The sequence below is a fragment of the Schistocerca cancellata genome, chromosome 11 (assembly GCF_023864275.1).
Source record: "Schistocerca cancellata isolate TAMUIC-IGC-003103 chromosome 11, iqSchCanc2.1, whole genome shotgun sequence".
Lineage (NCBI taxonomy): Eukaryota > Metazoa > Arthropoda > Insecta > Orthoptera > Acrididae > Schistocerca > Schistocerca cancellata.
The window spans coordinates 27,535,439-27,550,340 of NC_064636.1; the positions used below are offsets into that span (position 1 = coordinate 27,535,439).

General features: G+C 43.2%; 1 protein-coding gene across 1 annotated transcript in view; it reads left to right on the forward strand.

The window, feature by feature from the left end:
- Nucleotides 1-669: 669 nt before the first annotated feature.
- The window catches only part of LOC126108903 (period circadian protein), a 224,173-nt gene continuing 209,940 nt past the window's right edge, over nucleotides 670-14,902 (forward strand). Inside the window, exon 1 of the mRNA XM_049914270.1 lies at nucleotides 670-1,199. The gene's annotated coding sequence lies outside the window, so the exon portion shown is untranslated. The remainder of the gene's footprint in view (nucleotides 1,200-14,902) is intronic.

Here is a 14,902-nt window from a genome sequence, read left to right on the forward strand (position 1 = left end):
AAGTAATTTTACACTCGGACTGCAGAGACAGGTACCTTAGTATCCAGTAATGACTGCTGTGTAGAATGATTGAATTTCGAACTTAAAAAGAAAAGTATGAGGCATTGTTGAAGAAAAATCGTCGACCGGAGATGAAATACGAAGGGAAGTGGATTTCTCAACGTAATCTTAACCAAAGGTTAGTGTCTTGACGCATCTGAAGATTTTGGTTGCTGAGTGCTTCTTCTCACCGAGTACGAATAACCGACGCACTTCAGCTGGGTCAGAAGTACATCAATTTCTGCTTGAGATTCACAATAACCACGCAATTAATTGCCCGTCGTCATCGATGCTGAACTCTTTCAGCTTTTCTCTCATTAGTCTCTCGAATGCTGAACACATAATTAGAGACGAGCAAACGAAAAACAACGCACAGGACACAAACACAGTCTTTTGATGTAGCGTGTATACGTCATAATGACGTCACATCGTATCCAAGTCCGGTGAACTTAGCATCCTCCGGCAAGGTCAGGTCTTTGGGGGAATTTGGTGGCGCGCGGCGGTGACTTCGCGCCGGGGTTGGCTGCACTGCGGAGCTCACGTGCGCGGGTGCGTGACGCCAGAAAGAGACAGCTGCCCGGCGCGGATCTGCGCATGCGCCGGGGCGCCTGCCAACGCGAGCGGCTGAGCCGGAAGGGCAGGTAAAGCGAAGCAGCCGACGAGTAAACAGCACGCCCAGCTGCGCTCCCAAGCGACAAACATACCGTACGCACTCGCAACGTCAACCGCCCTCTAGCAGTGCGTGTCGCAGTTGTTACGTACAGTGCCGCGACGTGACAGACAGAGGTTCGCAAGCCAGGCGTCTACGCGTGCGCGACTGTTGCCGTCCAAATTACGTCGCGCGGCGCAGTTCCCGAAGCGTGCAACGTGATCTAGTCGGCAGCGCAACGTGACTGACTGACTTGGCCAGTGTGTGGCTTCGCCCGCGTTATTTTCCGTGCCACGTTCGCGCGGTTAGAACACGACCGCGCAACAAACTCGCCCGTGCTTCGTTGCTGCACCAAATAAAACACACCAGTGAGTGTTTTCTGTGTGTTGACTGTCAGCTGCCGTGTTTCTTCCCAGAATACGCCACAAGTGCCGGAGTTGCTCCACTTTTGTGACAGATCACCCTCACCGGATCGAAGGGCGTTTCGCCACCACCATCGCACTCCACAAACGTGAGTAAAATATACTATAATGCATTGTCGTTATACTTTGAAATAAGTTTTCTTTTCATGCCTGGGCGCCACAACTTATTAAGATATTATTTTCATTCAGCTTCCTGGCAGATTAAAACTGTGTGCCGGACCGAGACTCGAACTCGGGACCTTTGCCTTTCGCGGGCAAGTGCTCTACCAACTGAGCTACCCAAGCACGACTCACGCCCCGTCCTCACAGCTTTACTTCTGCCAGTACCTCGTCTCCTACCTTCCAAACTTTACAGAAGCTCTCCTGCGAACCTTGCAGAACTAGCACTCCTGAAAGAAAGAGCACTTGCCGGCAAAGGTCCCGAGTTCGAGTCTCGGTCCCGCACACAGTTTTAATGTGTCAGGAAGTTTCATATAAGCGCACACTCCGCTGCAGAGCGAAAATCTCATTCTGGAAATATTATTTTCATGTTCCTCCTATGTTGAATTACGATCACAGCAACTGAGGGAGGGGGGGGGGGGCAAGAGGACCTTCCTCATACTACTCCCCCCCCCCCCCCCAATCCTTCACTTTCCCCCTAAAATCTGTGGCACAGAGTCTTTATGCATATGCAATCTTTTTTCCCTCGACTTCACCCACATACGGACGTACCACATACTATGGTGTGCAAAAACTCATAACGAAAGTAACTTTCACATGACATGTTACAGCCAAATAACACAGCTTAGTGATACTTTGACCATACATAGAAAGAACTGCTGCAGTACGGTACACAGGGAAACTGAAAGGAATATGCAGTGAGACAAAATAGTCGACAAAGACGTAGTAAAAAGCCAGCCCTATAAACATAATAAAAAACTACCTAATTTCCAAACATCACTTATTTATAGCCGGCCGCGGTGGCCGTGCGGTTCTAGGCGCTCGAGTCCGAAACTGCGGGACTGCTACGGTTGCAGGTTCGAATCCTGCCTCAGGCATGGATGTGTGTGATGTCCTTAGGTTAGTTAGGTTTAAGTAGTTCCAAGTTCTAGGGGACTGATGACCTCAGATGTTAAGTCCGATAGTGCTCAGAGCCATTTTGAACTTATTTATAATGGTAACTATGTAAACATGTATCATCGGTGATCCACTATCATCCAAGCTGTCAAGAGAAAAATAGTATACATAGCAGCCAACTAAAGTCACTTATACGTCTCCAGTGTAGTTCTAAGGAGAAACTAATAATTTTAAAAAAGAGCATCAAGATATTACATATAAGATAAAAAACTTTTATGATCATAGTTACAGACCATCATATTAAGACCATTGCTTAGTTACGTATTTACAGAGCACCTAATGGTGTCAATATGCCAAAATAGGCTTAGGCCTATCGTGAATGGTTTATAAAAGAAAAATCATTTAAAGAGCAGTTTAGCTGACTGATATTCGTAATAATCGTGTCATTAGAAGATATGACGCGTGTTTTTTAAGTACCGTTTTGAAATTTAAAAAAGATGTCCTAAGAAATCTCAATAATTTTATTTTTACATGAAAGCCTTTACCTTAATGTACTTTTCTGCACAATTTCCGTCAATACTGAGGCACTTGTCATAACGCTGTAGCTGTTATTGAATACCCTCCTCATAGAAGTCTGCTGCCTGACTTGTTGACCACTGCATCACCACTGTTTTGACTGACTTCGTCATCGTCTCGAAGACGCTGACCGCCCAGGTGTTTCTTCGAGTGCAGAAACAGACGGCAGTCACTGGGCGCAAGATAGGGGCTGTACGGAGGATGATCTAGAGTTTCCCATCGAAAAGGTGTGACGAGATCGTTGGTCTGATTCGCCACATGCGGACAGGCATTGTCTTGGAGCGAAAAGCGACGCCCTTGCTCAACTTCCACGGACTGTTTGCTTCGATTCTGGTGTGACGTAGGCCACCCGTGTTTCATCGCCCGTAACAATTCGGCTTAAGAAATCATCACCGTCGTTGTGGTACCGCTCAAGGAAAGTCAATGCACTGTCTAAACGTTTGGTTTCGTGGGTCGACAGAAGCGTCCGATCCCACGCGTCGGCTTTGACCCGTGAGGTAAGGGTGTTGTCGTGTGTGACGTCATGACGGCGCGGAGTTTGGTTTGAGTGTGGCTGTTTCCAGTTCTGTTTTATCTTATTTTGTTTACTTTTCTGATCTGTTCGTTCTATCTCGTGAGATTTTTTTTTTAATTTAAAAATGCTTATTACTTATTCTAATTATCTGTTTCCTCCAATTTCTGTTTTAGTTTATTATATTTATCTTTCTGATCTGTTCGTTCTATCCCGTGAGATTTTTTTTTAAAGACAAAAAACACTAATCAGCTACTGAAGCATCTTTATCTTCTATGGGTTGCAGGGGTTACGACCCCTGGGGAGGTGGGTGGGTATTCATGCATGGCTGTTTTCACTTACACGTTGTAGCTACGCAAGGCGTCTAAATTTGTTTATATTTAGTTTGTCCCCCCACCCCCACCCAAAACACCCCATTTCCCGCGCTTGTCCCGTTAGTGTCATTAGGCTTCTTGTGGAAAGTGTGTGTGTTTGTTTTTGTTTCCGCCATATTTGTGACGTCATGGGTCAAAGCAGACGGGCGGGATCGGACGCTTCCGTATTTCCGGTTTCGTGCACATCTGTCAACATTTTCGGTACCCAACTTAAGCACAATTTTCGGTAATTCAAGTGCTCGGTCACAATGCCGTACAATACACTACGAGAAACATTAGGAAAGTCATCCCGCAAGGAGGAAATCGTAAAGCGTCTGTTTTCTCTCACCTTATTGTCCACTTCCTGCACCAAAGTTTCATTAACGAACAAAGGACGCCCACTCCGTAGTTCATCGTGCACATTTGTGTGGCCATCTTTAAATGTACTCACCCACTTTCTTACCATTCCATCACTCATAAAGTTTCCTCAGTAAACTGCACAGATCTCACGATGAATATCGACCGCTTTTAGGCCTTTAGCACAAAGGAATCTTATAACAGCCCGTACTTCACAGTCGGCGTGACTCACGATTATCGGAGGCATCTTAAACACTCAGTACACAACGTAAACAAGGAAGAATCAGACTGTAATGGCATCAGTGCGTACATTAAGGTACAGGCTTTCATGTAAAAATAAAACTATTGAGATTTCTTAGCACGTCTTTTTTTTTTAATTTCAAAACGGTACTTACTTAAACGTGTCTCGTAATTTGCACTGCAGGCCTCAAACAACAAACAGGAGTGACAATTTTGTTTAGAGACACTAATTACATTGTAGTCACCACGATTCTTGATGGTCCCTGGACATTACAAATGGGAAGTGTCATATGGCGAGACATACATATAATGCACCTAGGAATGTCGTTGAAGACTATTGATTTGGTGGTCCAGGTCTTATGGTGTGTGAAGTCTTAATGTTCCATGGGTGAACTGACCTTCAGATCTTTCAACACGGTACATGCACTCCAAGGTTACTAAATAATAAGGTTGGGCAGTAAGCGCTCTGCTCTGCCATTGGCTGGCCTAGTGACGTCAGCGTGGAAGGAAGCGCCCACAAGCAGACGACACGGCATGCGAGTTTACGTCAAGTTTTTGGCGGAAGATTTTGTTTATACCAGAAATGAGATGTCTAAACTGCTTTTCTGCTGATAAAATATGACAGTTAAAACAGACGAGTTATATTCTTTCGCAGCTTATGCCTCACACATCGGTAAAATGTCAGATCACAACCACACTGACACACACTTTAAATTCGAAACCTCGGCTCAAATAAACCAGAAACTATTCATTTAATCGCACTGAAATGAATTTACTTAAGAGCTCGAAGTTGCAGACACTTGTTTGTAAGAACAGCATTCCTTCTTTCTAAAGCCGCTATAGTATTCATCAAAGTAACTTTATCTGTGTCTGAAAAAAAAAAAAAACTGTCATCTGTACATGTGCTCTTATTATGATGTTTCTTATTTGGTGACAGCTTTTCCAGAGTTTCCAGAGATCTCTTGTGTAGTTCTCGTTTCTTACACCGTTTGGTTCTGTCTTGTGTTGCGGGTGACACATTGACAGTCGCACTACTGCACGGCAAATTGCGCGGAGGAACTGCATCTGGCTTGAGCATTCTTTTTCGGGGCAAATTAAGCAATTCAGACTGAAAATCCCTTAAGTAATCTGTTTCTGCGAAATGGGGAGAACATATTCTTGCATGCGCAACATTTACACTGTCTTTCCTACAACATTTCGACAACCACAGTTTTTGTAATGTTTCATTACGCGGGAAACTGTGATACATTACGTCAGTTCCCTTTGTGCCCCAATTGTAGGAAAAACAGCCCGTTACAGCACAGCCTGGCATTGTAAAAATTAATTTTCTCACTCACTTGTAGATTCTCCAATAAGAATTTCACAGGACGAACCATAAAACTATAGAGCTGGCGAACACAATGTCGATCCCGCTGTCCACTATCGCTAACTGTTTCACTTCCGAATCAAATATCAGTTACAGCAAAAAACCGTTAACACTCCCGAATTCCGAATGTTTCCGCTGTTGACTGAGTACCTCAGAAGAAAGAACTCAGTCAAAATACTCCTTCAAACACAAAACAACACAAGAAAAACAATCACACACAATTCGAACTGTGTACTGTTTGGCACAGCTGCTTCCACCGTGGCGTCATGCGCACAACTGAGAAAACACGTTGCTTTCTGCGCATAGCTTTCTGCGCCCCCCCTGCATGCACTCGTAAACGTTACTGTGACACCGTACGTGTTCCCCATGTGCAAGTCACAGGCGTGCATTCGGCCCTGACATCATTTCATTTTTGTGGATGACAATGCGCGACCATTTTTGTGGATGACAATGCGAGACCATTTTTGTGGATGACAATGCGCGACCGCATGGAATAGCGAAGGTGGAGGAGGATATTCAGCGAATAGACTGGGCTGCGTGTTGCCCCAACTTAAATCCCATCGAGCACGTGTGGCACGCATTGGGGAGACATACTGGAGCACGTCCACGTGTACCACCGACCATCCAGCAGTTGTCAGCCACACTGGTGGAGGAATGGAATTCCTTTCGAACCTTCTGGCCAGCATGGGAGAACATTGCAGAGCACGTGCTGCCGTCCCTGGTGATGGATCACACACCCTGTTAAGGACCGTGCTGCGCCAGGGGACCGTCATAAGCCGCGGCGACTTCTGTGCAGTTAGTGTCTTCGAGGTGGCTTTGAGGTTCGCCGATGACATTGTAATTCTGTCAGAGACAGCAAAGGACTTCGAAGAGCAGTTGAACGGAATGGATGGAGTCTTGAAGGGAGGATATAAGATGAACATCAACAAAAGCAAAACGAGGATAATGGAATGTAGTCGAATTAAGTCGGGTGATGTTGAGGGTATTAGATTAGGAAATGAGACACTTAAAGTAGTAAAGGAGATTTGCTATTTCGGGAGCAAAATAACTTATGATGGTCGAAGTAGAGAGGATATCAAATGTAGACTCGCAATGGCAAGGAAATCGTTTCTGGAGAAGAGAAATTTGTTAACATCGAGTATAGATTTAAGTGTGAGGAAGTCATTTCTGAAAGTATTTGTATGGAGTGTAGCCATGTATGGAAGCGAAACCTGGACGGTAAATAGTTTGGACAAGAAGAGAATAGAAGCTTTCGAAATGTGGTGCTACAGAAGAATGCTGAAGATTAGATGGGTAGATCACATAACTAATGAATAGGATTGGGGAGAAGAGAAGTTTGTGGCACAATTTGACCAGAAGAAGGGATCGGTTGATAGGACATGTTCTGAGGCATCAAGGGATCACCAATTTAGTATTGGAGGGCAGTGTGGAGGGTAAAAATCGTAGGGGGAGACCAAGAGATGAATACACTAAGCAGATTCAGAAGGATGTAGGTTGCAGTAGGTACTGGGAGATGAAGAAGCTTGCACAGGATAGAGTAGCATGGAGAGCTGCATCAAACCAGTCTCAGGACTGAAGACCACAACAACAACAGTGTCTTCGAATAAAAGTGTCATTAGTGTTTGCCTCGTTGCGTATTTCTTTCAGTGACCTTCTGTGCTATACTTTTTATTTATTTATTTATTGTACCGTGGGACCACATTAAGGAGAAGTCTCCATGGTCATGGAACGAGTCAATACATGAAATTATAACACGATTGTAGAAACAGATAAAATGAAATATAAGAAACATATTCAGGCGACACGTCATTAGTTTAAATAAACAAAATCAACAATGTAACACTGGAATTTGCTTAATTTTTTAGCTCCTCGACAGAATAGAAGGAGTGAGCCATGAGGAAACTCTTCAGTTTAGACTGAAAAGCGTTTGGGCTACTGCTAAGATTTTTGAGTTCTTGTGGTAGCTTATTGAAAATGGATGCAGCAGAATACTGCACTCCTTTCTGCACAAGAGTCAAGGAAGTGCATTCCACGTGCAGATTTGATTTCTGCCTAGTATTAACCGAGTGTAAGCTGCTAACTCTTGGGAATAGGCTAATATTGCTAACAAGAAACGACATTAAAGAAAATATATACTGTGAGGGCAATGTCAGAATTCCCAGACTATTGAATAGGGGTCGACAAGAGGTTCTAGAACTTACACCACACATAGCTCGAACAGCCCGTTTTTGAGCCAAAAATACCCTTTTTCAATCAGAAGAATTACCCCAAAAAATAATACCATATGAGATAAGCGTATGAAAATATGCGAAGTAGACTACTTTTCGTGTTGAAGTGTCACTTATTTCAGATACTGTTCTAATGGGAAATAAAGCAGCATTTAGCTTCTGAACAAGATCCTGGACATGGGCTTTCCGCAACAGCTTACTATCTATCCGAACGCCTAGGAATTTGAACTGTTCCGTCTCGCTTATAATATGCCCATTCTGTCTGATCAAAATATCGGTTCTTGTTGAATTGTGAGTTAGAAACTGTACAAACTGAGTCTTACTGTGATTTAGCATCAAATTATTTTCCACAAGCCACGAACTTATTTCATGAACTGCATTATTTGTTAGTGTTACTGCATTATTTGTTACTGTTTCAATATTACACACAAGATCCTTCACTATCAAGCTGGTGTCATCAGCAAACAGAAATATTTTTGAATCACCTGTAATACTAGAAGGCATATCATTTATATAAATAAGAAACAGCAGTGGCCCCAGCACCGACCCTTGGGGAACGCCCCACTTAACAGTGCCCCATTGGGACTGAACATCACTACCACTCTCAATATTGTGGAGAATTACCTTCTGCTTTCTGTTCTTAAAGTAAGAGGCGGACCAATTGTAAGCTACACCCCTTACTCCATAATGTTCCAACTTCTGCAGTAATATTTTGTGGTCAACACAGTCGAAAGCCTTCGTTAAATCAAAGAAAATACCTAACGTTCGCAACCTTTTATTTAATCCGTCCAAAACCTCACAGAGAAAAGAGACTATAGCATTTTCAGTTGTTAAGCCATTTCTAAAACCAAACTGTACATTTGATAGCAAATTATGTGTATCAGTTCTTCTTGTCTATGGCACAAGTCTCATCGAGCTATGTTACTCATAGGTGACACATCAGGAGAAATTACTTTTGTCCTTCAGTTTTGCATTCTAGTTCTATATTTTACACAGACATATATTTAGCACACATTTGGCATATGTCACACAAATTTGTATGCATATCCCAGCCGTATCCCTAGCGATTTTCGCCCGGGTGTTTCGTCTGAATCGGGACAAAACGTGTAATTCTAATAAGTTTCCTTTAATTTATGTCTATGGTCACAATCTTTTCTGTTTAACAGATTACCGGTTTCGATCTTTAATGACCATCATCAGATCTGTCTCATAAAAACAAAGTCCTAATGCACTGCAGCCATAGTGGCGTAGTCAACTGTTAAATGCGGAATCAGCGCCAGCATCGTCAAATACATATAAATCACATGCACGAGTCATGTTGTCAGTAAAAGTACTGTTTAAAACAAGACAACACGACTCGTGCATGTGATTTATATGTATTTGACGATGCTGGTGCTGATTCCGCATTTAACAGTTGACTACGCCACTATGGCTGCAGTGCATTAAGGACTTTGTTTTTATGAGACAGATATGATGATGGTCATTAATGACCGAAACCGGTAATCTGTTAAACAGAAAAGATTGTGACCATAGACGTAAATTAAAGGAAACTTATTACATACGAGGTGTGGCTAGAAAAAAACCGGACTAGTACTGGTGAAACAATAAAACGAATGCAATAAGGCTGAAAGTCGCGTGGCCTGTCACGTGACTCTCGCTCCGCCTACTGCTCGAGTTTCATCTGCCTCCTGCACTCAGTCTGCCCGTGGCGTCTGTTTTAAGTAGTTGACGTTTTGTCTGTACGTCGGAAAATGTTGAGTGTAGAGAAAGAACAGCGTGTTAACATCAAATTTTGTTTCAAACTAGGAAAATCTGCAAGTGAAACGTTTGTAATGTTACAACAAGTGTACGGCGATGATTGTTTATCGCGAACACAAGTGTTTGAGTGGTTTAAACGATTTAAAGATGGCCGCGAAGACACCAGTGATGACACTCGCACTGGCAGACCATTGTCAGCAAAAACTGATGCAAACATTGAAAAAATCGGTAAACTTGTTCGACAAGATGGCCGTTTAACAATCAGAGCAGTGTCTGAGATAACAGGAGTTGACAAGGAAAGTGTTAGGCAGATTCTTCATGAAAGTTTCAACATGAACAAAGTGTGTTCAGAAATGGTTCCAAAGTGTCTCACAATTGAACAGAAGGAACGCCGAAGAATGATTTGTTCTGACATCCTGGAAAACATTGAAAGTGATCCCACCTTCTTACAAAATGTTATTACTTGCGATGAATCGTGGTTTTTTACTTACGATCCCGAAACTAAACGCCAATCGATGCATTGGAAAACTCCTGGTTCTCCACGACAAAAAAAAAGCACGAATGTCAAAATCGAAATTCAAGGCAATGATGAATGTTTTTTTTTTGACATTAAAGGGATTGCGCACGTTGATTGGGTACCAGAGGGAGAAACAGTGAATCAGCATTACTACATTAGCGCCCTGGCTACCCTATGTGAGCGAGTACGGAGAAAACGGAACGATTTGTGGAGAAAAAAGTCACGGATCCTTCACCGAGACAATGCCCCAGCTCACAGTGCGTTGTCAGTGAAGACGTTTTTGGCAAAACACAACATTCCCATCTTAGATCATCCACCCTACTCACCTGATTTGGCCCCCCTGTGACTTTTTTCTTTTCCCTAAAGTAAAGTCAGCTTTGAAAGGAACTAGATTTGAGACTGTTGAAGCAGTAAAAGAAAAAGCGACGGAAGTAATGTATGGAGTTGCCGAAAATGATCTGCAGCATTGCTATGAACAGTGGAAAATTCGTATGGAGCGGTGTAGAGACCGAGGAGGAGAGTACATTGAAGGAGATAACATGAAATTGTAAATAATTGTAAATAAATGTTTTTTCCAGCATCAGTCCGGTTTTTTTCTAGCCGCACCTCGTGTACGGGTCACTGTGTTTTTTCGCGACGATGTCGCAGCTTGTGAAACGTATAATTCTGCCAGTTGTAGACTGTCGTTTCGAAAAACAGGAGTGCCGTTGGCAACCGATTGTGAGTTTCTTTTTCTTTACACCTTCCATCTCTAGAGAGTATGTTAGATATATCTCTGGTGTTGATTGTGAGCCGTTTGGTGTGATTTTTGTCCCCGAAACACGATGTGGTAGGTGCAGCCGACAAGGACGAGTGGGAGACATTGCTCCTCATACTTCTGAAGTAATCAAGGTCAACTAAATACACGGAAGATATGCCAACAGTTTGTTTTTAGGTGTTTCTACATGCCACCCATCCTCGCTCCCACGTCTGGCAGCAATACCACAACTTTACACACCATGTTTGGTTGAATTTGCTCCAGGCATCGCTACCCATTCTTTTTATGTGATGCCTTCCCACGCCAAACCTTCAGCTACCAGGCTGGTAGGGCAAGCTTATTATCATTTTAAGTTTTTCCAGACAGCAAGTGATACATTTGCCAGTTTTGGTAGAAATTCCATCACAAATTACAGGGAGTTGTTTATGTGACACTGTCTTCGTCCCCTCCTCCAGGCCCAGTTCCCCAACTGTAGTCGTGAAGTATTCATAATGACTTTTATGTACAGGGTTCAGTTCAATTTACGTCCTTTAGAATAGAGTGATTTATTGTGTAACCGAAGTTTAACGGATTCCTTTTAGCATTCATGTGGAGGACATCACACTTCTCTTTATTTAGGTTCAAATGACTGTTTTCGCACCATAAAGCTATCTTTTCTAAAGCGTTTTGCAATTGGTTGTGATCTTCTTATCACTTTACTAGACGATAAACGACAGAGTCATCTGCAAACAACTTAAAGGCGGCTGCACAGATTGTCTCGCAAATCCTTTATACAGATTGTCTCGCAAATCGTTTATATAGATAAGGAATAGCAAAGGGCCTATACGACATTGGGGAACGCCAGAAATCATTTCTGTTTTCCGTCAATTACTACGAACTGTGACCTCTCTGACTGATTTGAATTATTATATTCTTCTTGAAGTCTGAGGGCATTTCGCCTGTCTCATACATCTTGCTCACCTGATGTTAGAGTTTTTTGTCAGGACTGGCTCTCCCAAGGCCGTCAGTAGTTCTAATGGAATGTTGTCTACTCCCGGGGCCTTGTTTCGACTCAGGTCTTTCAGTGCTCTGTCAAACTCTTCACGCAGTATCGTATCTCATATTTCATCTTCTTCTACATCCTCTTCCATTTCCATAATATTGTCCTCAAGAACATCCTCCCTCTATGTACTCTTTCCACCTTTCTGCTTTCCCTTCTTTACTTAGAACTGGGTTTCCATCAAAGCTCTTGATATTCATGCAAGTGGTTCTCTTTTCTCCAAAGGTCTCTTTAATTCTCCTGTAGGCAGTATCTATCTTACCCCTAGTGAGATATGCCTCTCCATCCTTACATTTGTCCTCTAGCCACCCCTGCTTAGCCATTTTGCACTTCCTGTCGGTCTCATTTTTGAGACGTTTGTATTCCTCTTTGCCTGCTTCATTTACTGCATTTTTATATTTTCTCCTTTCATCAATCAAATTCAGTATCTCTTCTGTCACCCAAGGATTGCTACTAGCCCTCGTCATTTTACCTACTTGATCCTCTGCTGCCTTCACTATTTCATCCCTCAAAGCCACCCATTCTTCTTCTACTGTATTCCTGTCAATTGTTCTCTTGTGCACTCCCTGGAACTCTGTACTACCTCTGGTTCTTTCAGTTTATCCAGGTCCCATCTCCTTAAATTCGCACCTTTTTGCAGTTTCTTCAGTTTTAATCTACAGTTCATAACCAATAGATTGTGGTCAGAGTCCACATCTGCCCCTGGAAATGTCTTACAATTGAAAAACCTGGTTCCTAAATCTCTGTGTTACCATTATATAATCTATCTGATACCTTTTAGTATCTCCAGGGTTCTTCCATGTATACAACCTTTTTTTATGATTCTTAAACCAAGTGTTAGCTATGATTAAGTTGTGCTCTGTGCAAAATTCTACCAGGCGGCTTCCTCTTTCATTTCTTACCCCCAATCCATATTCACCTACTACGTTTCCTTCTCTCCCTTTTCCTACTACTGAATTCCAGTCACCCATGACTATTAAATTTTCGTCTCCCTTCACTATCTGAATAATTTCTTTTATTTAGTCATACATTTCTTCAATTTCTTCGTCATCTGCAGAGCTAGTTGGCATATAAACTTGTACTACTGTAGTAGGCATGGGCTTCGTGTCTATCTTGACCACAATAATGCTTTCACTATGCTGTTTGTAGTAGCTAAGCCGCACTCCTATTTTTTTATTGATTATTCAACGTACTCCTGTATTACCCCTGTTCGATTTTGTATTTATAACCCTGTATTCACATGACTAAAAGTCTTGTTCCTCCTGCCACCGAACTTCAATAATTCCCAGTATATCTAACTTTAACCTATCCATTTCCCTTTTTAAATTTTCTAACCTACCTCCCCGATTAAGGGATCTGACATTCCACGCTCCGATCCGTAGAACGCCAGTTTTCTTTCTCTTGATAACGACGTCCTCTTGAGTAGTCCCCGCCCAGAGATCCGAGTGGGGGACTATTTTACCTCCGGAATATTTTACCCAAGAGGACGCCATCATCATTTAACCATACAGTAAAGCTGCATGCCCTCGGGAAAAATTACGGCCGTAGTTTCCTTTGCTTTCAGCCGTTCGCAGTACCAGCACAGCAAGGCCGTTTTGGTTAGTGTTACAAGGCCAGATCAGTCAATCATCCAGACTGTTGCCCCTGCAACTACTGAAAAGGCTGCTGCCCCTCTACAGGAACCACACGTTTGTCTGGCCTCTCAACAGATACCCCTCCGTTGTGGTTGCACCTACGGTACGGCTATCGGTATCGTTGAGGCACGCAAGCCTCCCCACCAACGGCAAGGTCCATGGTGGAGGGGGGGGGGGGGAGTATAATATGAAATAAAAATATTTTCACTCGATATAGCCGTTTTGATAATGATATATCGACGCAGAAGAGTCAGGCGTCTCGCCGACATACAGGATATTACAAAAAGGTACGGCCAAATTTTCAGGAAACATTCCTCACACACAAATAAACAAAAGATGTTATGTGGACATGTGTCCGGAAACGCTTTATTTCCATGTTAGAGCTCATTTTAGTTTCGTCAGTATGTACTGTACTTCCTCGATTCACCGCCAATTGGCCCAATTGAAGGAAGGTAATGTTGACTTCGGTGCTTGTGTTGACATGCGACTCATTGCTCTACAGTACTAGCATCAAGCACATCAGTACGTAGCATCAACAGGTTAGTGTTCATCACGAACGTGGTTTTGCAGTCAGTGCAATGTTTACAAATGAGGAGTTGGCAGATGCCCATTTGATGTATAGATTACCACGGGGCAATAGCCGTGGCGCGGTACGTTTGTATCGAGAGAGATTTCCAGAACGAAGGTGTCCCGACAGGAAGACGTTCGAAGCAATTGAACGGCGTCTTAGGGAGCATGGAACATTCCAGCCTATGACACACGACTGGGGAGGGCCTAGAACGACGAGGACACCTGCAATGGACTAGGCAATTCTACGTGCAGTTGACGATAACCCTAATGTCAGCGTCAGAGAAGTTGCTGCTGTACAAGGTAACGTTGACCACGTCACTGTATGGAGAGTGGTACAGGAGAACCAGTTGTTTCCGTACCATGTACAGCGTGTGCAGGCACTATCAGCAGCTGATTGGCCTCCACGGGTACACTTCTGCGAATGGTTCATCCGACAATGTGTCAATCCTCATTTCAGTGAAAATGTTCTCTTTACGGATGAGGCTTCATTCCAACGTGATAAAATTGTAAATTTTCACAATCAACATGTGTGGGCCGACGAGAATCCGCACGCAATTGTGCAATCACGTCATCAACACAGATTTTCTGTGAACGTTTGGGCAGGCTTTGTTGATGATGTCTCGATTGGGCCCCACGTTCTTCCACCTACGCTCAATGGAGCACGTTATCACGATTTCATACGGGATACTCTACTTGTGCTGCTAGAACATGTGCCTTTACAAGTACGACACGACATGTGGTTCATGCACGATGGAGCTCCTGCACATTTCAGTCGAAGTGTTCGTACGCTTCTCAACAACAGATTCGGTGACCGACGGATTGGTAGAGGC